Source organism: Trachemys scripta, chromosome 1 (assembly GCF_013100865.1).
Source record: "Trachemys scripta elegans isolate TJP31775 chromosome 1, CAS_Tse_1.0, whole genome shotgun sequence".
Lineage (NCBI taxonomy): Eukaryota > Metazoa > Chordata > Testudines > Emydidae > Trachemys > Trachemys scripta.
Window position 1 is genome coordinate 81,455,648 of NC_048298.1, and position 25,744 is coordinate 81,481,391.

General features: G+C 41.8%; 1 protein-coding gene across 2 annotated transcripts in view; it reads left to right on the forward strand.

The window, feature by feature from the left end:
- Positions 1 to 4,450: 4,450 nt before the first annotated feature.
- ELK3 (ETS transcription factor ELK3) overlaps positions 4,451 to 25,744 on the forward strand; it is a 60,003-nt gene continuing 38,709 nt past the window's right edge. The window contains exons 1-2 of one of the 2 annotated variants that reach the window (XM_034773209.1): positions 4,451 to 4,879; positions 20,136 to 20,345. The gene's annotated coding sequence lies outside the window, so the exon portion shown is untranslated. The remainder of the gene's footprint in view (positions 4,880 to 20,135; positions 20,346 to 25,744) is intronic. The other variant, XM_034773201.1, reaches the window with a different exon arrangement.

Genomic DNA, 25,744 nt, shown 5'->3' on the forward strand with positions numbered 1-25,744 from the left:
ACCAAACAGGAAATGAAATTCAAAAGTTCCCGGGGCTTTTCCTGTGTACCTGGCTAGTTTATCGGAGTTCAAAGTGCTGTCCAGAGCACTCTGGGATAGCTCCCGGAGGCCAATACTGTCGATTTGTGTCCACACTACCCCAAATTCAACCCAGCAAGGTCGATTTTAGTGCTATTCCCCTCGTCAGGGAGGAGTACAGAAGTCGATTTTAAGAGCCCTTTAGGTCGACGGAACAGGGTTGGTTGTGTGGACACAGTCATTTTTAAATTGACCTAATGCGGCTAAATTCGACCTAACCCCGTAGTGTAGACCAGGCCAAAGAGAAGAGAAAACCCAGGTCTATTGGTGAACCATTCATTACTATTGATGCAACTTGTCAGCCATTCAGATATTACAGTGACAGGTGTGGCACAAAACCGAAAATAAATTAGATCATCATTCCAACTTGGGTAATTACATTCTACTTGCCTACATTCCAAAACCTCTTGGAGACACCCCAGTAACCAGAAAGGTACTTGTTCAGGTTAGAATTACATAAAAAGATGTATTATTATTTAATATTTATATCACTGTAGAACCTATTGTCCTAGGTGCTATACAAGCAGGTACAAAATAATAGTCCCTGCACCACAAAACTTTCAATCTAAGAAGACAAATGAACACAAAAAAATGGGGAGGGGTAAGGGATACAATATATATGATTTTTTTATATATTTGCATTTATAAAACTATTATAAATAAATTGACAACTATCCTCATCTGCCTGCAACCTAGCTAATTAGCTATTTTTATAGAATCATGATAGATTTTAAAAAAAAACCACGCTTATAGTGCCCAGAGATCAGAGCAAAATTGTGCTAGGTCCTGTACCAACACAGATCTCGACATGATCTTTGAAGAGTTTAAATGGAGAACAGAATCACAGTAAAACTGGCTGTATTTTAGTATATAAATAAAGGATTGGGTGCTTACAGGAATGCACAAGATTTATAGTCAACTTTAAAAACACAGTGAAATCTGTCTTAAGGGACAGACACAAATTGGTTACTTAATTAAGGATGTCTAATAAAAATGAAGAAGAATTATACATTGTACATTTGGGACTGCATTAGGGGAAACTCTTACTTGGGGGATAGGGGGGCTGCTTTAAACAGTTGGCTTCTTGCAAAGTTTGATTGTCTTTAGACAAACGGAACTTAAGAGACATAAGGGTGCATATATTTTGCCTGGGTTCTCTCTACCCCATCAGTTTGGGAATTCCAGCTGGCAGATCACTAATAGCAGTATTAGGTCTTACTCAGTTGCAATGGAGCTAGTCACTAGTTATAATCTATTCTCTTGCTAGCTTGACAGCTGCCATTTAGGCCAACATTGAGCTCTGAACCAGGAACTCCAGAGAAGAAAGAATTAATCTCTACAGCTTGAAGTAAAGAGCAAGGTTTGTTGTTGGCGGTGTAACAGACACAGCTCCTGTGGACCAGATGGAGACACGCAACTCACACTGACAGTGGGTTACCCTAGTACATCGCTAGTATTTTTAAACCTGTGCCATTAGGACACCTTTCCCTGGGCAACTACTTTTATACCAGACAAAGCCTTCTATAGCATAATAAACATTGTCCCTCATTCACCATATTTGACTTGTGAATCAATGTTTTAGGGTAGGGGTGGGCAAACTTTTTGGCCTGAGGGCCACATCTGGGAATAGAAATTGTATGGTGGGCCATGAATGCTCACAAAATTGGGGTTGGGGTGCGGGAGGGGATGAGGGCTCTGTTTGGGGGTGTGGGCTCTGGGGTGGGGCCAGAAATGAGGAGTTCAGAGTGTGGACAGGGCTCTGGGCGAGGGTGGGAGGGGGCTCTGAGCTGGGGGGGTGGGCTCTGGGGTGAGGCTGTGGATGAAGGGTTTGTGGTGCAGGAGGGGGCTCTGGGCTGGGATCAAGGGGTTCGGAGGATGGGAGGGGGATCACAGCTGGAGCAGGGGGTTGGGGCATGGGGAGAGGCTCAGGGTGGTGCTTACCTCAAATGGCTCCTGGAAGCTGCGGCATGTCCCTTCTCTGACTCCTACGCGAAAGCGTGGCCAGGCGACTCTGCATGCTGCCCCATCCACAGGCACCACCCCTGAAGCCCCCATTGGAGCGCGGGAGGAGGCCATTGGAGTGCGTCGAAACTGGAGGGGGGCCATGCCGCTGCTTCCAGGAGCCGTGTGGAGTGGCACCTGACCTACTTTCTGGCTGGAGCGATGGAGCGGGGACGCTGCCCCCGCAAGCCGATGCTCTGGCTCTCCAGTCCTCCGGAAGGCAGCTCCTCCCTGCCGAGCCAAGGCACTGCTTTTTGGCGCCCCCAACCGCTTGGCGCCCTAGGCGACCGCCTAGTTCACCTAGTGGTTGCACCGGCCCTGCATACAAATCATTTAAAAAAAGATTTTTCTCCAACAAATATCTACCTGTATTATTTGTGTCAATGACCCCATCTAAAACCTCAGAGTTTTTCCACTGCCCACAGAACTTCCTCAAATCTCTGTGCTTCAAACAAATCATGATCACTTTTTTCCAGTAAACAAAAAAGTCCCACACTTTTGTCTTCATTTTTCACGTTACCTTTAAGACCCCACATACAGTGTCCAACCACATCTTTCTCTCAGCCTGGAGTCTTTATCTAGACTTCCTAGACTGTTATTTGGGTGAACAAAGGACTTTAACTTGTAAACCAATATTTTAAATGGCAGAACATTATTTTGAAAGGGAAAAGAAATCATTTGCTTGTTTGGAGACGTAATTCCTTTTTTGAAACAATTTGTTCCCTCCTGTTGCTTCACCATGGAAAAGAAACAATTCAGGATAGCATTGGAAAGTCCATGCCCCAGATCTTAGAAGAAATGAATGAAACATATCATAACTTCAAGAAGAGGAATTCTGGCACCCTCAAATTTCAGCAAACCATCTTCCTGACTTTGGTGCCATGACTCTGGTGCCATCTTCCTGACTCTGGTGCCTCTCCCTTGCACACCCAACTCTAATCCGCATTATCTACCTGCATACATGTTTTCATGTATGCTTCTCAAATGAAGTTTGACTACTATGTTCTAAAAATTTACAGTAGTGCTTAAAACAAGTAAAGGCTATGCCCAATGAATATTTTTTCCGGAAGTGGTAAATTATTTAAAGTTGTACCAACATTTCATCATTTCCACCCCATCAACTTCATGAGATTTCAGTGGACCTCCAAACTCATACTCTGAAATTCCATATGATCTCAGAAGGCATTTCTCAACAGTTGACACTTTTACATGTTAATGCATGAAAAGATTTCACCTCACCCAATGCTCTTGTATGTGTGACATTAAGGGACCAGAATGTGGAGTCCTACCTACTTTCCTTGAAAAGCCTACAATCTGCCCAAATGTCAAGATGCTAATGACTAATTTTCAGTGGCAACTGTGACAATTCCCTGTTAGTTTCTTTGACTCCAATTACCTACCATTAATATAGCAGCCATAAACCCAAAAATAGGAAGCAAAAATAAGGTAACATCCAAATAATGTTATGTTAAGAACATTTTTGAAATCTAATTACCCTGTTTGAATGCTCAATCTTTTGACTATTTAAAAGATGTTACAGGGCAGTGTTTATTTAATTTATATATAATTATTACTTACTGAGTATCATTGATGTGTGCTTGACACTGTACAGACACCGAAGAAGATGTGGGGCCTGACTCAAGAAGTTTATGATCAACATCAGAAACAGACTGTACAGGACAGACACATGCAATACATGGAAAGATTATTTAAACTCCAAATGATGTATGCTTATTATTTTTAATAGAGATGAGTCTGAACCAAAACCCTAGTTCTGAACATCCTCAAATAGGTTCAAAATCTGAACCCAGATCTGAATTTCACAAATGGCCTGGCTTTATAATGAGCCAAACCAAAAACCATAGAATCCGATTTGGGATTTTCAATCCAGATTTTGAGTACACTTTCACAATTTAAATATGGTTTGTTTGTCTTTTTCCAGTTTGTTTTTAACACTAGATATGTTTGGTGTTGTTTATGTATTTTGAGGTCTCTATCTACTTAAGGTCCAGTTCTGAGAAGTGGTCAGCACCTCTTCCAAGGTGCCGAATACTCTGACGCTGCCACTGAAATCAATAGAAGTTGAGGGTGCTCAGTGCTTTGCAGATCAAATCTGGAGACTGCACATTCCTTAGGACAAATGACATGTCTCCTCAGTGTCTTGTAGGGTGCTCAATGCACTATTGATGCTTAACAAGTGGTAATAATTACTAATAAATAATATTAACATGGTCGTGTTCATCTTTAACAGCTCTGAGCCACTGTTTTTGGAAAAGCTGATTATTTTGCAAAGCCACCTTATGCTCTTAGTAGAGGCTGTTCACGGGCCAGTTTGTTGAGCTTGTTTGAAGCTCCTCCCCTGGGGTGTAGAACAGGAAGAGGTGGAGGTCAGAGGGAGCTGCTGGAGCTCCTTGTGTGTGTGTGTGTGTGTGTAGTTACCGTTACCATTTTACTATGTGTGTGTCTTATATTACAGCAATGCTGCACATCAGCGGCCAGAGAGAGGGGAGAGGGGAGGAAAAGCCTGTTTACACAGACTGCAAACCGCCTGGGGAATAATGCAGGAAAGGAAGTGAGCCGGCTCTCTGTCTGACTGCTCCAACTTCCTGCTCTCACACACACATACACACCAACCAAGAAAAAAAAAAAAAAAAAAAAAAAGAAAGAAAGAAAAAAACCAGGATCTCATTACAAGAGCAACAGAGCGCTTGCAGAAGACTGTCAGCATGGAAAACCAGGGGATTTTACCTAGCTCCCTTTAAACTACAAGGAGAGATTGGAAAAGTCCACCAGGCTCTGGGTATGTACAAGTGCTTCTGAGCTCGGGCTAAGTATTGCAAAGTTTTGGGGGCTTGGGAAGGTGGCAGGGAATGAGAGCAAAGGGGAGACAGACAGGCTTTAAGAGACGGGCAAATAGGAGAATGGATGCAGCTGCGCTGCGGGGCCCAAGGGGCTGCTCTTCCCATAGGCACCACACAGTGTGTTTCCCTTCTGGCCTTTAATGTGCTGATAAAGGACAATGTGGCTGGAAGGGGCCCGGGCTGGGTGCGGAGACATCAGCTTCTCGGGCAGTCCGTGCAAGGGAACGAGTGGCAGGAACCCAGAGCAAACTATTTTCTCTAAATGCCTGCTGGTAACTCGGGGGGCAGGGCCCGGAGCCCCGCGGGGGAGACCTGGCAGCACGGCTGGGGCCTGCCTGAGGGGAGCAAGGGGGGTGTCACTGCCTTGCCTGAGGGGGTCAATGGGGGTCACTGCCTTGCCTGGGAGGAGCAAGGGGGGTGTCACTGCTTGTCTGGGGGGAACAAGGGGGAGTCACTGGCTTGTCTGGGGACAGAGGAGTGACGGTCTGACTCGGGGTTCAGGGGGGCACTGCCTGCCCCGGCTGGGGAAGGGAGAGAGGAGACGAGGAATAGTTGCCTGTCTAAAAGGGGAAGGAGATGAGGGGCGAGTGCTCTACAAGGGGAAAGAGAAGTGGAGGGGGGGGAGGAAGGGGTCAGGGTCTGCCTGGGACGAGAGGCAGGGGGCCACCATCTGCCAGGGCTCTCTGGGGAGGGAGCATAAATCAGAGACAGAAATAACTGACTGTCCAGGAAGCCCTTTGGGGTGCGCTTTGCATTCACTCGCTGCCCAGGGCGTCCCAACTGCAGGGCCACGTGGGCCATTTTTAAAATTAAAATAATCATAATAGTGACTGGGGGAGGGGTCTGGGTGTTTGTCAACACGCCCAGGCGCTGGGGCAGTGTGTGCCGATCCCCGCCGCCCCTGCAAGGGATGAAGGGGGCTGGGTGGGGAGGAGGGTTCTTGCAGAAACTGGAAAGGGGGGATTTAAAAAAAAAGTGTCGGGAGAGTTTCAGGCTTGTCTGGAAACAGCAAGACTAATTGCCATGCGCTTCCGGTTTGAAACTGGCAGCAGACAACATCTTGAAAATGAGTCACTGCAGCTCACAAAGAAACTCTGTGGTTTTCTCCTTCTCAGGTTTATGTGTTTGCTCTTTTTACAGTTTCCTTTGTAGTCTTCAGAGTTCCCCTCGCTGCCCTCCCCCTCTCTCTTAGGTCCCCCCTCCCCAAAAGCCCTTCTGGCCCATTTTGATACATTTCACCGGGGCTGGGGGTGGGGGGGAGAGAAAGAAAGAAAGTGGAGAGTTGTTTTTGGATCTGGCTTTGCTGAAGGTTAGAGGGACTCTGATGCTGCAGGGGGAAAAAGTTCCCTGAATTTTCCACTGGCTGCAGGAAGAGAGCCCATTTAGTCATGGCTAAGTAATGTCTGCACACACACCAACTAATCTCATTAGGAGTTTCCGTTCCCTAACACAGGAGGGTTTTGTGAAGCCCTGTCAGCTTTTCTACCACTGCAGTTGAAAGGGAGACAAGTTACATCTTTATTTACTTAGGGGTATAGGACTCAGACCAGTTTATTCAATGCAGCATCTTTTCAATCATGGGGTCTTCAACTTTTAAAAAAAGGCAGTGGTGTCATTTTAATTTCTAACAAAAAGGCATTACTCATCTAATATTTTGCCTTTGCAAAATCTTGGTTAGTTTCAGAACTTGAAGCATAAATTTAATTTACAAATATTTGATAGTTGTGGGAGGGTTTGTATGAAAAAAGGGATATTTTGGAAGTTGTACTTAGCTAAACATGGTCCAGACATCTATGATGATCTTATGGATTTGCATAGATTTTTTTCAGATAAAAACTATACTCTTGCTGGTAGGTGCTAGGATACTATGGTGATGGGTACATTAGAACTGTGGTGAGTGAACAAAAGGACAGACTCTTTTTGTATTGTCACTTTATTTCGTTAATTTTAAATTGACATCTAATTCATGCTTATGCCTTTTAACTTATGTGGTTTGTAAAGTGGCTTTATTATTATTTATGTCTTCTGCAGTAGGGCACAAAGGCTCTATTCAAAATTGGTGCCCTATTGCACACACAGAAAGATATTCTCCCTGCCCCCAAAAATGCTTACTGTCTAATTTAAAGTAAGAAGTTGTACAAAAGGGAGCATGGAGCAAACAAAGAATATACCAAAAAAAATGAAGTTTTAGATGCGTTTTCTGACATAAGAAATATCCAAAAAGCGTGTAAAAGAAAGATATATATGATAAACATGGTAATGCCATGAAAGACTTCATTTGACACCTTTTAGCTACTAAATACTGTGCAAAAATATGATGATTGAATGAAGAAATAATAACACGTCTTTACCTGAGATGATCCTCAGCATTTCCTTTACTTTCTGTGTTCATCCTGTGCTAAGTTTTTCTGTATAGAAGAGCTTTTTGACCAATGCCACATTGCAAAGCAATTTCATTGGTGGATTACTGCCCACTACAGCCAGAGTGAGACACACATTCATTTCATACGCGGTCATACAAGAACTTTAGAGATGAGATATATTAAACATAGAAAATGCCTAATTCCTGGTCAGCTATCAAAGATGATCTTCAGACAGTAAGTGTTATTTCTCTTTTCAGAGAGTTCATCTTTCAGTGAAAATCTGAGTTTTCAAGAGATAATCATATTACTGGGAACATTTAATATTTCAAAGTCTGTTGGGTAGGAACCAAAAAATTCAAGTTATAATCCAGTGAATATTCTGTGACAACAAAAGTCCTATTAGACTGTCCCTAACATTAAACATGAACTCTGTTTGTTAAATTTACACTCTAGTTTAATTAGCAGGGTTATGTAAACATTGTTGGAATTTCAAAATCCCATCTGTTGCATCTATATAGACTACACATATGTAGAGTATATGTTAATTATATTAATTTCATTTAATTCAGAAGTAAAAACATCTTGATGCCTTCATAATGATGTACATGAAAATAATAATATATCAGTTGTATGTACTACATATTTGAATTAAACAGTAAAGCACAATCCATAAGTGTTTTATAAATAAAATACATTGACTCAAGTGTGGGGAGAAAAAGTCCAAATTTTATTTTCTTCCACTCATGAATAATGCAATTCCCCTTAAATTATAAAAATGCTTTGTATATGTATATATTATAAATATTATCTCATTCCTTAAATATTTTGATTGTAAAATAAAAAAGTGATTAAGAAAAAAGTATAGATCATTACCTACAATGATTATTCATTTTATATTTACCTAATATTTCTACTATCAGAGTTGCATACATTTGGTTTTTCTCAGAGTATTTATAAACTGAAACATTTCCAAGAGCCGTACCATGTAAAAAAAAAAGTTTACACCCTGGGAATCCATGCACCCTTATTATGTCACATTATCACTTACATGTAGTAGACCAAGACAAAATAGGACAATCTCAAATAAATAAAATAAATAATCCTCCTTATAAATAAGTTTACAAAACACTACACACACACACACCTACCCATTCTTTACTTCTAGAGATACAATCAGTTTTACTTTCAATCATTAGAGAGACTTACTACTCACTGATTCATAGGGTGCTTTACTCTAGTCAGTTGATGGTATTTCATTTAACTTAAGTCATGATTACAAAGTAAGTATTTTACTCCAAAGGCTGAAGTTTTGTCTTTCTTTATACAGTAAATTTGATTGTGTCAGCTGTACAGTCACCTTGTAATCCCATTTTTGGAATGGATGCCAACTCAGGGAGTGTATGTAGGATGGAGGAGTGTTATAGGAGGGTAATAGCAATCAAGTGATTTTATAAACCTGATATTGAGGTACAACAGAATTTAAATGTTTTTTGTTATGAGAGAATTATTATACAATGAAAATGATACATTAATTTGTTGGTTCACACAGATGCATTGAGCCCCAGGCAGTAGCTAAGGGCCATATGCTCCCATACAATGCATCATGTGTAGGGAAGCTAAGTAACAAAGATGCATGAAAAATATGGGTGCAGATTCTTAGATGTGGGAAATGCAGTTACATGATGTCAGCCAGTTTCAGGAGAATGAAAAGCAGTAGACTTTCAAGTAACTCAGGATTTGGCTACTGATGAAAAAGGGGATTGTGGCATTTGCTAACAGAGGAGGAAGCCTAGTACACAGTTATTTATGATGCATGTTATCTGTAGAAAGTGTAATTTCCTAAGAAAAAGGGACCCTAAGCTAAGCCTGCCTTAATCAGTTGGCAATACATGTTAGTGATAAATCATTAAGAAGTTTGAATATCCATTTGTGGGCCAAAGAGTCCTGTGTCACAGAATAAGATAAAGTAGAGATGGGAAAAGACTTGTTTGATCAACCAGTCCATCACATAAAGGCATGACTTATTGGATGTGTTTGAAATCTGGACTGATTATCAATCCACATAGCCTTCCTATGGTGGTTTTATTCCAATCTACTTTGCGTCTGAATATTGACTTCTGAATTTCTGTTAGAGCCACCAGATTGAGTCCAGGACATAGGTCTATTATGTGCCAGTTCCAACAAGATTTCTGCTGGTTTTCAACTGCTACATGTCTTTTGTGACCACACCCAATGGCAATTACAACAGGCTGCTGCTAATATACTTTTGAAAACACTGTTCTGTAGGTCCCACTACTGATGTGTAGTCGTAATCTTCTATGGAGTTTTTCCTCACTGTTTTCCACAGTAAGGAATCATATAACCCTGAATCATTAGGCAGATGTTTTCTTGGTCTGTAGCTTGTTTAATGAATCAGTTAATATTCTTGAGACTGTTGAGAGCTCTTGAAAGACTGAACATATCTGTTCTCATGTTGAAGTATTTTGTTGAATTATGTATGATTTAAGAATTAGTCATGATTTGTAGCCGAATGTTGGGAAGTAGGAACACAAAGTCCAGCTCACTACACACAAAAATAAAATGGTAAATGTATGGAAACAAACCAGATGAGACACACAGTATATACCTTGTGTGTGTACTTTCCTAAAACAATATGCATATTGGTCTTTGTTCAGCATTTACTTAAATGGTTATGTTTACATTTTTATATCTAATGGTAACTTCTCCATAATTAAAGTTTTTAAATGGTTTATCTTTAAAAATAGATTTTACTTGGATCCATTTTTGGAAAATACTTTTGTTGTTTTTTCTAAGCAATATAACAAAAAAAAAAAAAAATCCTGTAACAAGCACTACATTCAATAACATCACTGTCCCACTGACTACTGATTATTTCAGTATCATAGAATGCCAGTATATGTACCCCATGTGTTCTAGTGAAGTTCTGATTTTTAAAATTATTATAGTGGGACATGCAATTCAGAAATCTATCAGTCACACTATCAAGGGCTCATTCACCTGCACATCTACTAATGTTATATATGCCATCATGTGCCAGCAATGCCCCTCTGCCATGTACATTGGCCAAACCGGACAGTCCCTACGTAAAAGAATAAATGGACACAAATCGGACATCAGGAATGGCAACATACAAAAGCCAGTAGGTGAACATTTCACCCTCCGTGGACATTCTATAACAGATTTAAAAGCAACTCTTGTTGAACAAAAAAACTTCAGAAACAGACTTCAAAGAGAAACAGCAGAACTAAAATTCATTTGCAAATTTAACACCATTAATTTGGGCTTGAATAGGGACTGGGAGTGGCTGGCTCATTACAAAAGCAGTTTTGCCTCTCCTGGAATTGACACCTCCTCATCTACATCCATCCTGATCGAATTGGCCCTGTCAACACTGGTTCTCCACTTGTGACGTACTCCTTTCTCTTCGTGTGTCATTATATAATGCCTGCATCTGTAACTTTCACTCCATGCATCTGAAGAAGTGAGGTTTTTTATCCACGAAAGCTTATGCCCAAATAAATCTGTTAGTCTTTAAGGTGCTACTGGACTCCTTGTTGTTTTTGAGAAATCTATCCTGAAATTGTTGGTCTATTCAGCTTCTGTAATCGAGATGGCCAGTATCTCCCAGTCTATTCTAAAACTATGTACTTCAGTAGCAGCTTTAACTTAAATGATGTACTTAAGAACAAAATGGCCCAAGTATAACCCTGGTGTAAGCAGGTAGAACTTCACTGAAGTCATTTTTATCAATTGCAGTGGAGTTACACCTGTTAATACCATATCTGATTTTGACCCACTAGCATTACCGATGCTTTTGCAGTCTGCTTTATCATAGACTGATGCTTACATACTTCAAGGAGATATAGCCATAAACTGTGTGAAAAAAGTTAACTAGGGACTAGATTCTGTGCCCCAGGCTAAGCCTGCGTAGCCATGCTTGCTTACAAATTGTTTAATAATTTGTTCCAGTATCTTTCCAGGTATTGAAGTCAGACTGACCTATTTCCTTTCGGTCCTCTTTGTTCTCCCTTTTTATGTTTACCCTTCTCCAGTCCTCTGGGACCTCACCCATCCTTCATGAGTTCTCAAAGATAATTGCTAATGGTTTTGAGATTGCTTCACTTAGTTCCTTAAGTAGCCTAGGATGAATTTAATCAGGCCTTGATGACTTGAATACTTCTAACTTACCTAAATATTTTGTAACCTATTCTTTCCCTATTTTGGCTTGCGTTCCTTTCCCCTTGTTTTTAATATTAATTGTGTTGTGTATCTGGTCACCATTAACCTGGTTAGTGAAGACTGAAACAAAATTGGCATTAAACACTTCAGCCATCTTGATGTCATCAGTTATGAGCTCTCTTTCCTGCTAAGTAGAGGACCTACACTTTCCTTTGTCTTTCTCTTGCTCCTAATGTATTTAAAGAACCTCTTTTTATTGCCTTTTTTGTTCCTTGCTAAATGTAACTCATTTTGTGCCTTAGGCTTTCTGATTTTGTCTCTATGTGCTTGTGCTATTTGTTTTTTACACCATTTGTCCATGTTTCCACTTTTTGTAGGATTCTTTTTTGATTTTTATGTCGTTAAAGGGCTCGTTACAGCCATGTGTGCCTCTTAAAATTCTTCCTATCTTTCCTTTGCATCTGGATAGTTTGCGGTTGTGCCTTTAATATTATTTCAGTGAGCAACTGCCAGCTTTCCTCAACTCTGTTTGCTCTTAGATTTTCTTTCCATGGGACCTTACCTACCAGTTCTCTGTTAAAGTCTGCTTTTTTAAAAGTCTGTTGTCCTTATTTTGCTGCTCTTACTCCTTCCTTTTCTTATAATCATGAAATCCATCATTTCATGGGCACTTTCACTCCAAATTGCTACCAATTCCTTCCTGTTGGTCAGAATCATGTATAAAATGGCTGACCCCCAGGTTACTACTTCCACTTTCTGAAACAAAAAGTTGTCCCCAATACATTTCCTGAACTTATTGGATGTTCCGTGTTTTGCCATATTACTTTTCCAACAGATGCCTGGGTAGTTAAAGTCCCCCATTATTACTGGATCTTGTGTTTGGGATATTTCTGTTATTTGGTGGTCTTTAGCAGACTCTCTGCGATGATGTCACCCCTACTTTTTACCTTTTTCGTCTTTACCCAGAGACATCAATTGGTCTGCTCTGACCTCCTTCTGAATTTCTGAACAAGCTCATATTCTTGATGTATCATGCAACATCTTCTCTCTTTTTATCCTGCCTGTCCTTCCTGTACAACACAGGTCGGCAACGTTCGGCATGCGGCTCGCCAGGGTAAGCCCCCGGGCGGGCCGGGCCAGTTTTATTTACCTGCTGATGGGGCAGGTTTGGCCGATCGCGGCCCCCACTGGCCGCGGTTCACCGTCCCAGGCCAATGGGGGTGTCAAGAAGCCGCGGCCAGCACATCCCTCGGCCCACATCGCTTCTCGCCGCCCCCATTGGCCCGGGACGGCGAACCGCGGCCAGTGGGGGCCGCAATTGGCCGAACCTGCCGCGTCAGCAGGTAAATAAAACTGGCCCGGCCCACCAGGGTGCTTACCCTGGCGAGCCGCGTGCCGAACGTTGCTGACCCCTGCTGTACAAGCTATACTCCTCTATAACAATATTCTAGTCATGGAACTTATCCCACCAAGTCTCTGTGACACCAATTAAGACATAATTTAGCTTATATACTAATATTTTCAGTTCTTCCTGTTTATTTTCTTTACATTTGTACATCTAAGATGTTGAGGAAATTCCTCTGCTGATGTCCCTCTTGTTTCTTCTATGACCCTATTTTAATTTTCCATGCTCCCTCTCCCCCCAACATCTAACTCTCCATTAAGGTCGCCTTTTTTTATGTTTACCTGTGGGCTTTTGTCCCCTGCCCCCTTTGAACCTAGTTTAAAACTTCCTCACTAGGTTGGTGAATCTGTGCACAAAGATGCTCTTCCCCTTCTTGGTCAGGTGGACCCCATCCCATCCCAGCAGACCCTCTTCCCAGAGCAGCATCCCATGGTCGAGGAAGCCAAAGCCCTCTTATCAATAACATCTGCATAGCCATGAATTCATCTGTAGGATGCATGTGTCCCTGCCTGGGCCCTTACTCTCCATCGGGAGAATGGATGAGAACACAATCTGCATGCCTTCACTCTTGCTTCTGGAGTCCTGTGCTCAGGGTCATACTTAGCAGTATCATTAGTGCTCATATGGACGAGTAACACTGGATAGTGGTCAGAGGGACGGATGAGCCTCAGCAACCTTTCCGTAACGTCTCAGATGTGGGTTACAGGCAGGCAGCACACCTTCGCAGAAATCATGTAAGGTCAGCAGATGGATGCCTTCGTCTCCTTCAAAAGGGAATCCCCAGCCACCAGCACCCTAGACCTACTCCTCCTGGGTGGGGTGACTGTGAGTCTCCCAGCTTTGGGGGCAGGTGACTCCTCCTCCTCAGGCATTGAAGTCTGCTCCTTGTGTCCTGTTGCCAGTACGATGTACAGTTCCTTCACCTCAATGGACCTGGGTGGGGGTGAAGCACTGTCTGTTACTCAAGGTGGCCAGTAGCCAGTCTCCTCCCTATACAGCCCCAGTTTTCCTTCTTCCTCTGGTGCTGGTGTAGTCATCTGTAGTTGGCTAACATCCTCCATCCTAGATGTTTCCAAGTGTGTCCTATCGATGAAGTCCTCACACTCCTGGATGCTACACTGATGAGGCACCCCCTCCTGCAGCTCTTCTTACCTGCTTCCCGAGGGACTCCACCAACAGACACCTCTCGCACACAGTCATTCCCCTGTCAGACTTTCGTCAATAGGGACATGCAGGCCTCAGTCCCAGTAGGTCAAAGCCAGGGCCTGGGTGGACACTTCCAGGATTAGGATGCCTGTCTGATGGGGGACCCCACAGATGCAGGGAGAGAGAAAGAGCAAGTGGTGGTGTTGGTGACATGCCATTTTCCATCCCATGGCAGGTTCTTCCTTGTAGAGCAGTCGTTCTCAACCTTTCCAGACTACTGTACCCCTTTCAGGAATCTGATTTGTCTTGCACACATCAAGTTTCACCTCACTTAAAAACTATGTGCTTACAAAATCAGACATAAAAATATAGACGTCTCATAGCACACTATTACTGAAAAATTGCTTACTTTCTCATTTTGTCTGTATGAAATTTTAGATTGTACTGACTTCGCTAGTGCTTTTTATGTAGCCTGTTGTAAAACTAGGCAAAGATCTAGATGAGTTGATGTATCCCCTAGAAGATCTGTGTACCCCAGGGGTACACATACCCCCAGTTGAGAACCACTGTTGTAGAGTACCTGCAAGTTAAGGAAAGGGGAAAATAAAATAACGATGCAGCCCTGCCTTCCTCCACTGGTGAACTCCCTTAGTCTTGAAGCTGCCTTCAACTCACCAGCCACTGGAGCCTGCATGCTTTTTAAAGACTGGGCCCCAAACACAGCTGGAATGGGTTACTCAACCCCTCTCTCTCAGTCACCTCTTATCACTGCCCTATCCAGTTAAAAACTGCACTGCTCTCACTTCTAAGAGCCCCTGCTAGAAAGGAGGCACTAATTTACCTAACTGCAGGGCAATTTAGCAGGACAGTCAACAACCAAGTCTAGATTTCAAAACACAGCAACCAGCTCGGAGTCCTATCAAACTCGATGGCAAACTCCCAGCACAGAAAGTGCTCCTCTTTTGCCCCCCAAATTTAATCAACAGCAGTAAGTAAGAGATGCCCCAGAGATACGGCTAACTCTCTTCTTGAGATGAGGGAGAAGGAATCCTTCTGGAGGCCACAAATTGCTTTGCAACTGTATTTGAACACGTACTTAATTCTGAGTATGTGAGTACTCCTATTAAAGTCATGGGACTACTTGCATGCTTTAAGTTAAGCACATGATAAAGTGTTTGCTAGTGCAGCCCTTAGTGGGACTGGAGTAGATCCTGACACTCCTATGCCTGCCCCTACCCTACAGAGGCCAAAAGTCTTCCTGGCAGGGCCGGTGCAAGGAAGTTTCACGCCCTAGGCGAAACTTCCACCTTGCGCCCCCCCCCGCCCCCAGCCCTGTGGCAGCTCTCCTCCCGCCCTGAGGTGCTCCCCCCCCCGTGGCAGCCCCCCCCCCCGGGGAGCCGTGCGGCAGCTCCCCACCCAAGCTCACCTCTGCTCCGCCTTCTCCCCGAGCACGCCGCCCCCGCTCTAATTCTCCTCCCCTCCAAGGCTTGTGGCGCCAAACAGTTGATTGGCACCACAAGCCTGGGAGGTGGGAGAAGTGGAGCGGTGACTGTGCGCTTGAGGAGGGGGCGTAGCAGAGGTGAGCTGGGGTAGGGAGCTGCCGCTTGACTCCCCGAGCCGGGGGGGGGTGGGGAGCTGCCGCGGGTGGGAGGAGCTGCCGCAGGGCTCCCCACCCCAGCTCACCTCTGCTATGCCCCCTCCCTGAGCACACCACCCCCGCCGGCAATGACAATAATTGCATGGAGTGGACGCTGCGCTGGGAGAGGGAGTCTGAGCTGCAGGTGTCAGCACGCCACCGGCAGCCCAGCCCAGAAACGCTGCAAAAAAAAAAAAAAATTGGGGGGCACCACTTTTTGGCGCCCCCAAATCTTGGCGCCCTAGGCAACCGCCTAGTTTGCCTTAATGGTAACACCGGCCCTGCTTCCTGGTGTGTCATAGTCCTGTTCAAAAGCTTGTGTCAGGATATGCGGAGCAGCTTCACGGTGTGCAGAGGATGTTGGTCCCTGCATGAGCTCCCTAAATCCTGTTTCACGGAACAGAACCATTTCCACCTTGTCTTGGGCTGTCTATGCCAATGTATTATTCCATATCAGAGGGTTCCAAATACAGAGCAGCAACCCTGAGTCATTTTCTGGGGTTTTTGAAATGTGTACTATCTTAATGTCGTACCTCAGGTGTATTAACATCCTAACTGCAAGAGTAATAACAGAGAAATTCCTGTCTCTCTCACCCTTCACAATGTTCCTACCAGTATGCATGGTCCTTTAAAATGTTTTCTTCATTTATTTTTAAACATACAACAGTGTTAGCTGCTAACAAAAATTCTGTTAAGTTACGTAATGAATCATTGTCACAGTCTCCCCAAGCACATGATTTTCAATCTTTAAAATAATTTTAAAATGTATAACAGGCTCTCTAAGTGTTAACATAAAAGATGTGCTAAGTATTAGCTCTGTGCAAAATGCCATCTTGCAAGATGAAGTTTTCTTGAAAATAAACCTCTACCCTGATATAACGCGGTCCTCAGGAGCCAAAAATCCCTACCGCGTTACAGGTGAAACCCCGTTATATCGGGACAGCGCCAGCAGGGCTCCAGCGGTGATTTAAAGAGCCTGGGGCTCCGGCCGCGGGGAGCCCAGGGCCCTTTAAATTGCTACCCGAGCCCCACTGCCACCGCTCCGGGGTAGTGGCGGCAGGGCTCCAACGGTGATTTATAGGGCCCCAGCGGTGATTTAATGGGCCCGGGGCTCCCTGCAGCAGCCGGAGCCTTGGACCCTTTAAAGTGCCGCCCGAGCCCCGCTGCCGGAGCCCTGGGGTTACCGCACTATATGCGAACCCATGTTATATCGGGTTGTGTTCTATCGGGGTAGAGGGGTACTGGCAAAAACAAAACATAAATAGGAATTTGTTTAAAACCTAGTATTTTTACATTTGTACAATCATCTACTTAGGATATTTGTTAAAATTATATAACTATGGTATTGTAAAAGTTTCACCCTGCTAGTTTTGTGAAACAACTGACATGCTAATACATCTGCAGAACAGACTTCTATTACAATATACATTTCTCTGGTGGCAGCATTTCACTGTAATATCTCCACATATCCCTTTATCGTAAGTCTGTTCTTTACAAATAGAGTTAATTGAGTATCTTTCAGCCTGAGCTTTCAGAGAAAGGTCCTGGTATGTATTACAACTATTAAACAATTTATATTGCAGTGGTGTTCAGCGGCCCCCTTTGTGCTAGTACAAACAGATTCCAAAAGTTTAAAATCTAAGTACTTCAATCAGCTTTTCCGAGCAAAGCATACAGTAATGCCATAGAAGAATGAATAATATTAGAAGGTATATAGAAGGGAGAGACAAATTCTGATCTCAGTTACATTAGTGGAGTCTGGAAAAACTCCACTGACTTCAGAGGAGTAGTTTCAGGTTACACTAGCTTAACTGAGATCAGAATCTGAGTTTAGCTTCTAGATATAGGGGTCAGATCTTGGCCTCTATGAAGACTACTTTATCCTATTTTGGTGTCTCAGAGCAGATTTAAAGCTGGTCTAAATGGTCAGTTGAGGAGAATCCTTCAGTGGAGTAGGGCTGGTATAGGGAGCCTAATTATAGCACCGCTTCATTCCAGCGATCTCTGTTTACTGCAGGTGCCATGGAAGTTAAAGCTGTTTGCAAATTAGAGCAGCCCCAGACTGCTCTAATATACAACAGTGGCTCAACTGATCCCCAATCTTGGAGCTGACTGGGGGAGTAAAAAGGTGGCATCCATCGCCTTTTGCTATGCAGCATGGTGAGGCCTGAGGATAGTGGCTATAGTCTTTAGATCTTATTTGACGAGAGTGACCTGATGCAATAGACAGAACAAAAAGGATGATGGCTGTGTGTCCTGGGAAGCTGCAGAGATGTTAACAGATTAGTTGGTGAACAAATGTCATTTCTAAAGCTTTGTGATTTAGGCACTTTTTCTACAGTGATGTTTGTGGCAAAAATGTAAGTGATACTCCTTCCCTCTCTTCTTCATAGTTTGCAGTAACCATGGGAATTGATTTAAGTATACAAGATATTACCAACCCTGGAGGACAATGACCAGATTTTTTTGTTTGTTTAAATAACATTCACCTTAAACTGTAACTTATAGCCCACTAGCTATTTTAGTGTTTACATTAATGAATGAAGTGAGACAAGATGCTGGGTGATACCTGTAGGTCTTATCAGCGTACTAGGTATGTGAAAAATGGTACAGACTAAAAGATAAGTTAGTTATTTCATTAGGCTTCAGCATTAGCACTAGATTGGGGTAGGCAACCTGCGGCATGCAAGCTGATTTTCAGTGGCATTCACACTGCCCAGATCCTGGCCACCGGTCCGGGGGGCTCTGCATTTTAATTTAATTTTAAATGAAGCTTCTTAAACATTTTAAAAATCTTATTTACTTTACATACAACAATAGTTTAGTTATATATTATAGACTTATAGAAAGAGACCTTCTAAAAACATTAAAATGTATTAGTGGCACGCGAAACCTTAAATTAGAGTGAATAAATGAAGACTCGGCACACCACTTCTGAAAGTGCACACCACCCTGCACTAGAGCAAACCAGAACCTGGATAGCTTTTGACATTACAGAACTTTCATGGATCAATTTTGTATCTGAGAAAGGGAGAAGGAAACTAATATTCTTGGAATTTGAGATACATGAGAGTACATACCAGTGATTCTTAATTTAGGGATAGTTTTTGAACCCATTACTCATTCTGGTGAACAGTTAGTCACAGGACTAATCCTATGGAAGCCAGCAACTGTGGGTCTTGACTACTCCTGTGAGTAACTGTTCACCAATGTGAATAAGGGAGTCATGATTTTGGATTAGTCTATAATAGCTATCAAAGGAACATTAGCTATTTTTCAGGACACTCTGTGTATGCAAATGTCTATATATGTACACAGATTGCCTTTTACTAAATCAAGCCATGCAATTTTTAGTCTAATCATACAACTAAATCCCAGTGTAACGAGTAAGTACACAGATAAAATTATAAAATAGCACAAGCAGGTTATGATTCATCTTTCCTAAGCCAACACATTCTGAAAATTCAATTTACAGAAGAGGGTTAGCTAAGTCTGCCAACATATGTTGCCCATCACCTCACTATGGTTCAAGTCTCAGTCTCACCTTCAAACTAAGCCAAACCTAAATTACTAGAATTGCATTCCCTTTCCTTTTGACCAGATCCTTTTCTATCCACAGTATTAAGAGACCTGTTCGTTTTCCTGAGTTTCTAGTAAAAGACAAGTCAGTTAAGAGTGGAGGATTGGTTTAAAAATAAAAATAAATATTGTATAAAAATAGCAGTAGATATACAGGGAACATTTACATTATTCTATGATTCTACTGATAAACTTATTAAAAATGCATCTCCTCATTGTAGTCATCAATATCGATTATAAACGCTTCTGTTTCTGTACCTTGTCACAAAATTTGAAGCTTTTAAACACTAGTTAAAGTACAGGCTCACCGGTAAAGAAGTCATATTTACTTTTAGGAGGAATCGTCACTGGATATGTTGAGTAAACTCCTCAGAAGTAGCATCTGCACCTGCAAACAAATATCTAAATACATGGCAGTTTACACTGCCTTTATCTAGCTGTTTTCCCACTAGCACATATATTTTTTCAACATTTAAAATGGAGACTTTCAAAGATTTTATATAACGGAACAAAATAATTATAACTAAGCCCCACTGACACAGGCAAAAATGTAACAAAAAAATTCATACAGGGAGGATAAAGATACAGGGCTGCCTTTGAACCTGGAAGTTCCTTAGATTGCAACCTAGTGCATTGCCAACATGCCACAGATGTACACCATATGAGCAGATGAAGGAAACATAAGGAGTCTGTATTCATTTTACATTTATCCCAAGGTGAATGTTTGGAACCATTATAGATTTATGCACTTCTGTGTATGGGTTAGCCTTAGAAATAGTTAAACACATTGTTTATTAAAGCCCTTAACAGGGAGGAAAAGGCGACATTCCCTCATGTTAAGGATTTTATATTCCATTCTTGTTAAGGCGGCTACTTGAGGCTTACCCTTTTGGGTGTCTCTACTCTGAAGACGGTCACATCGTAGGGGTTCTATCATCACACCTCAGTGTGGCAAGGGACCAAGCCTGTGGAACTCATAGACATCTGCCTCAGTCCATCCCTCTCTACTTTTAAAGATCTATTGAAGATGTTGCTTTATCAGAAGTGCTTTCTTCTGCAACTGATATAGTCCCCATGTATGTATCCTTCCTTTTTAATTATGTAGATTTGTCATTTAATAATGTATTTGGAGTTGCTGTTGTCTATTTTGTGCTGTTTTAATTGTTGTTGTCTGATAAACTGTACAGAGCCCAAAGTGACTGGTGATGATTTTTTTTGGGGGGGGGGGGGGGAGAAAGACGCTCTGTAAATTATTAAATTAAATTAATTTCTTATTAAAAGATCCTACAAAAATAAAAGTTAAGGAAAAACTATTTAGTTGCTTATACATGAGTGGTGAAGCATGCTTATCTCATGTAATACTGCTAAGCACTGCAGGCAACAAAGCCCTATGTGTCTTTTGACACACCCTTAAAACACCTTAATTGTGTGGCAGTATTACTGCTCTTCTGAAGCCATCTCAGAACTTCTGTGTTGGGTCAATCTTTAACTTTTTCTAATGTTTCCACTGGGTGGTGCTGCAGGAATTCCTACCTTTTGACTTGAATCTGCATTTCCCAGAAAGACACCTCTAAAATATAATAGGAGGAAGTCCTGATTTAGAAAGTTTTTGCAGTTTCAACACAATAGAAAAATTCTGAGGATGCTCTAGCAGGAAACCTTCCAGTTGCTGGATATGGAAAAATTACCAACCCACTATATTGTGTACAAAGAGTTCCCTAAAGTGCTGTTGGTGAGTACGGCAGCACAAGTTAGTTCTATTGACATTTACCAGAGAAAGTTCTTCATCAAGTTAATACACGTATATTTATACATTTACTTGCAAGCTTACTTTTTCAAGGTCAGTTAAATTAGTAGTAAGATATTCTTTGTTGAATATTTGACAGAATTTCTAAGTAAACAAACTGATATTTGTTTTTTCTTCATTTTGGCAGTAATGCTAACTTTTCACGAACCACATCCTATTTGTCATCCTTGAAACATAACTGTTGAGAAATATAATTTGAAGATTGACTCAGACTTTGCCTTTTTCTTTTACAATGTTCCTGTGCAGCCGTTTGGATAGTATTCGCCACTTTCTTTAACCTCTCATGATCTATTGGTTGTTACACAAACCAATATCAAGGGGAAAATGTAATGATTTTGCTAATTATTCTAGAAATACAACCTGTCTCAAAATCAACATCAGCTCAAATTTGCATCTGGAGTCATATGTAAAACAAATATACCTGAAAAATATTGTTCTTGATAATATTAAAATTAATTTTCTCTTTCACAACCAGCATGTTTCTTACGTTTGCAATTAAACTAAAAAAAAATTGGCATAAGCAAAGCATCTGAAAGTTGTTAACTTTCAATATAGATGTTCACCATAGCACTAGGTTTATACACTGAAAATATATAGATAAGATAAATGAGCTAGAAATTACATTTTTCTGTATTTTTCTCTAAAAATATTCATTTATTTTAAGCGCTGAATGTTAGTTACAATAAAAAGATTTTGGTCATTTCAGTGAAAAATGAATTCTCTTTAAACTTGCATAATGATTTTTTTTCCCTGCTAGACATTGTCCTGTTTAAAAAATTTATGCAACTCTCATCATTTCTTGTATCCAGTAATTACATTAAAAAAAAAAAAAACTTCTTACCAAAATAATGTAATTTAACAGCAAATTAGCCATGTTCTTTTGCAAGCTAATGCAGTCATCATCTCAAGGGTTAAAACAAACCTGAGACACTGAGCAAAATAAAACCAGAGCTGCGATTACAAACTGGGACAGATGTAGGAGGCCAGGTTTCCTGTGGCCCATTTTCCAGTTTCCTGCCTGTAACCTGTAGAAATAGAGGAAGCTGAATGCTAACGTGAATGAGAGACCTAACAATGCACAGCGTCACTCTGCTCAGAGAAACGTGCTCTTAGCCAGAATTAGGATACAAAGGCAATAAACACACAAAAAATACACACTCATTTTCCAGACCAGTTGAAAAGAAGAAAGACATCTGTTTAAAGAGAAATGCGTGTGCCTGCAAAACAAGTACTTTCCTGTATGAGACATAAATGCACGTGTGTGCATGGGAGGGTGAGAGGTGGCTGGGTGTGTGTGTAGTAGTTGTATGTTTTGCAGCTGCTCTGGTTGCAAAAGGATTTGGTCATTTCTTAATGTATTTAGTGAAATTAATTTCCCTGCTCTGGCTAGGCCTGTGTTTTAATCTTTTTCATGTACATATTTGACCCCTGTGAGCCATTCCAAGCTTTGCAGATTTAACTGGCCTGTGACAGACTGTGCAGCTCCTGTGGTTTTCCAGTCAACCTCCCTGACTAATCTGTTCACCCAGGTTCCCTACCTTGATTTTTGCTTCCGGTCCCAGGCCTCAATAGACTTTCTAAAGTCAGTAGGAGCTGCTTTTGACCTTAGTGGATATGCAGAATCATGTCCATGGACTTTAAAGTTTACATGAGTTCCTAGGGACTTACTAAGATCTGTAGCAGTTCCTACTGCCCTAGAAAGTCGACAGAGAGGCAAACCTGGGAGTGGAAGAAAAAAATGAAGGCATGGAACCTAGAAGAAACAGGAGAACCTGGGATTAGGGGCCAGATTTAGGTAAATCAGCTGTGAAGCCAGGGAATATTGAGAGCTCCTGAACATCACAGGGTTTCCTGCTTTCTGCCTCCTAATTACTCTGTAGAGTTTCTAGCTCCCCCTATCACAGGGCCCACAGATCTTAATATCACCACAAAGTATCCTACTTTCTACCTCCCAGTTCATGTCATTAACATTTAAACAAAGATAAGTTGACTGCTCAATTTAACCTTAATTCTGAATTTCCTGTGTTTCTAATGGTTGTTTTTTGACGACAACAACATTCTTGTAAGATGTGGGTTTTATGTGTGTGTATATGTATACATATATAATAAATGCTGTTGTATGTCCTGAGCATTTCTGGGAATAAGCATTTTGATGGGCATCTTTCATAATATTTATCAAAGTTCTGTCTGTGTACTCTAAAGCAGGTTCCCAATCACTGGCACATAGTGTCAGCATTGGTATTCTAGGCTCCTCTTCCTATCTTAGTGGTAAACCTCAAGTTTGGGCCTTGGGCCGTGCACTTATTCATTTCTCATTCAGTTAGTCTAGTAAACTGTGATAGTTGTTTGAGAAGTTTGTGGATCCCTCTTTTATACAGTTTATTCCTTTGCCATAAAATATTCTATTTCCAAGTATAATTTTTTGGCAATCAGTTGTTATACCAATAATTATTTATATCAATGGAGATTGTGTTCATTGGGGGAAAATTTATTAGACTATTCAGCTCAACCTAATACTTCTGACATCACTGGGTGGATATGTCCCTTCCACAAATATACTACATCAAAAACCCCTACATGTAAAGAACATTAAGGTTGCAAAGTTAAAAACTCAAAAGTTAGGAATGCCAGAATTAAGGTTGCCAGTACAACCTTAATTCAGCCCCCTTGTGCATTATAATACATTCTTTAATTATTTGATCACATACAATATTTTCCACAGAGCCTCTGACTCATTCAGTGCCCAGGTCAGATGTTGTTCATTGAAATGGCAGTATTTCTTTTTATACTCATCATTCAGTGTGTGGCCCAGGCATTATTTCTTGCACACCATTCAAACCTTGCACTGGGTAAAAAATTATTAATTTCTAGGTTTGCTGAGAAAAATTAGGAATTCCCATGGGAAATTCTGACAGTTCTGCATTTGTTTTTTCGCCAAATTGGGACAAAAAGTTGAATTTTTTTGTGGAATTTTGATTCAGAAATTTGTTTTGACATTTTGAATTGAAACTAAACATTGACATTGCCAGAATCAAAATGTATCAAAATGCTTTGTTTCAAGTTAGTTCAATATTAAACTACATTGTCCCATACTGGCTCATTGCCTCATAGGAGCTGTAATTTGGGAGCTCAATGCCACCATTTTCCTATCTGGGCTAGGCTTCCTGGCTTGATTTCATCTCCCGTAATGCACCTAGAGCCATCTGATCATGATGCACCATGCTGGTCAATCAGGGGGAAATACACATTGCATTATTGGAAGGTGTAGTTCTCCAGGGAGTCCAGCCCATAGGAAAGAAGGAGGGGGGGCAAATAATGATTTGAAACAAAATGTTTCGGCTTAGTTAAAAAACCAAAACATTCCAATTTGGGTCAAACCCACCTAAAATGAAATATTTCATTTAGATTTTCCTGACAGAAAATTGAAAATTTTCAGCAAAAATTTTGATTTTGGAGAAACTGCATTTTCAGTTGGAAAATGATTCTGACAGAGAATTCCCAACCAGCTCTATTCATTTCCTCCACTTTTTCTGTGGGGCTCTCATTGTAGCAAAATAGATTCTGCTAGGGTTACCATACGTCCGGATTTTCCTGGACATGTCCGGCTTTTTGGGCCTCAAATCCCTGTCCGTGAGGAAATCCCAAAAAGCCGGACATGTCCGGGAAAATAGGGAGGGAGGGATCGTGGGGCTTGAGTCCGAGCCGGAGCCGCTGGGGCCGGTGGTGCTAAGCCAGGGGCTGGAGCCGCTGGGGCGGGGGGCCGGAGCTGCTCGGCCGAGGGCCGGAGCCATTGGGGCTGGCGGTGCTCGGCCGGAAGCCGGAGCTGCTGGGGCTGGAGGTGCTCGTCCGGAGGCCGGAGCTGCTGGGGCCGGAGGTGCTAAATATATAAAAAAAAAAGTGTTTTTAATGTATGGGGGGGAGGGTTGCTGATATTTGGAATCTACTGTACTGTATCTTAGTTCTTTATGAACATTAATGAAATCATCTTTGCAGCACCCCTGAGAGGTGAAGTGCTATTATGCTAATTTTACACATGGCCACTGCGGGACAGAGACGGAAGCCAAAATTGTAACAGTGTTAACTAATTTTGTGTGACCAATCTGAACATTTGGCCTTTTTTTATAGCGTTTTATATGTTCAGCGCAGAGATCCCGTTGACTTCAGTTGCAGTTGTGAGCGCTTAGTACTTCTGCAAATCAGACACCAGGTGTCTTAAATTGGGTACCCAGAAAATAAGGAATAGACACTGAATGGCCACCTGTGAATATATTGGCATATGTGACTTGCCTAGCATCACATAGCAACTTTGTGGCAGAGGCAAGGATAGAATCCATTTCTCCTGGGCACCATTCAACTGCCTTAACCATGAGACTGTCCGTTCTCTTCCTGCCATTCCCTGCCTCATTCACTACACACCTTCCAGCTTCTGCAACAAATGAAGCAGGGTCCTACAGACAACAGCTTCAGTCCACCCTATGCACTGAAAGAGGCAGGGATCCTGTGGAAAAAATAGTATGTGATCATATAATTAAAAACTGTACCATAATGTGTATGCACAAGGGGACTGAATTAAGGTTGCACCTAACTAACCTAACATTTTGGTGCTTGGCTTTGCAACATTAACATTCTTTTAATGTAAAAAGCAACAGAGGGTCCTGTGGCACCTTT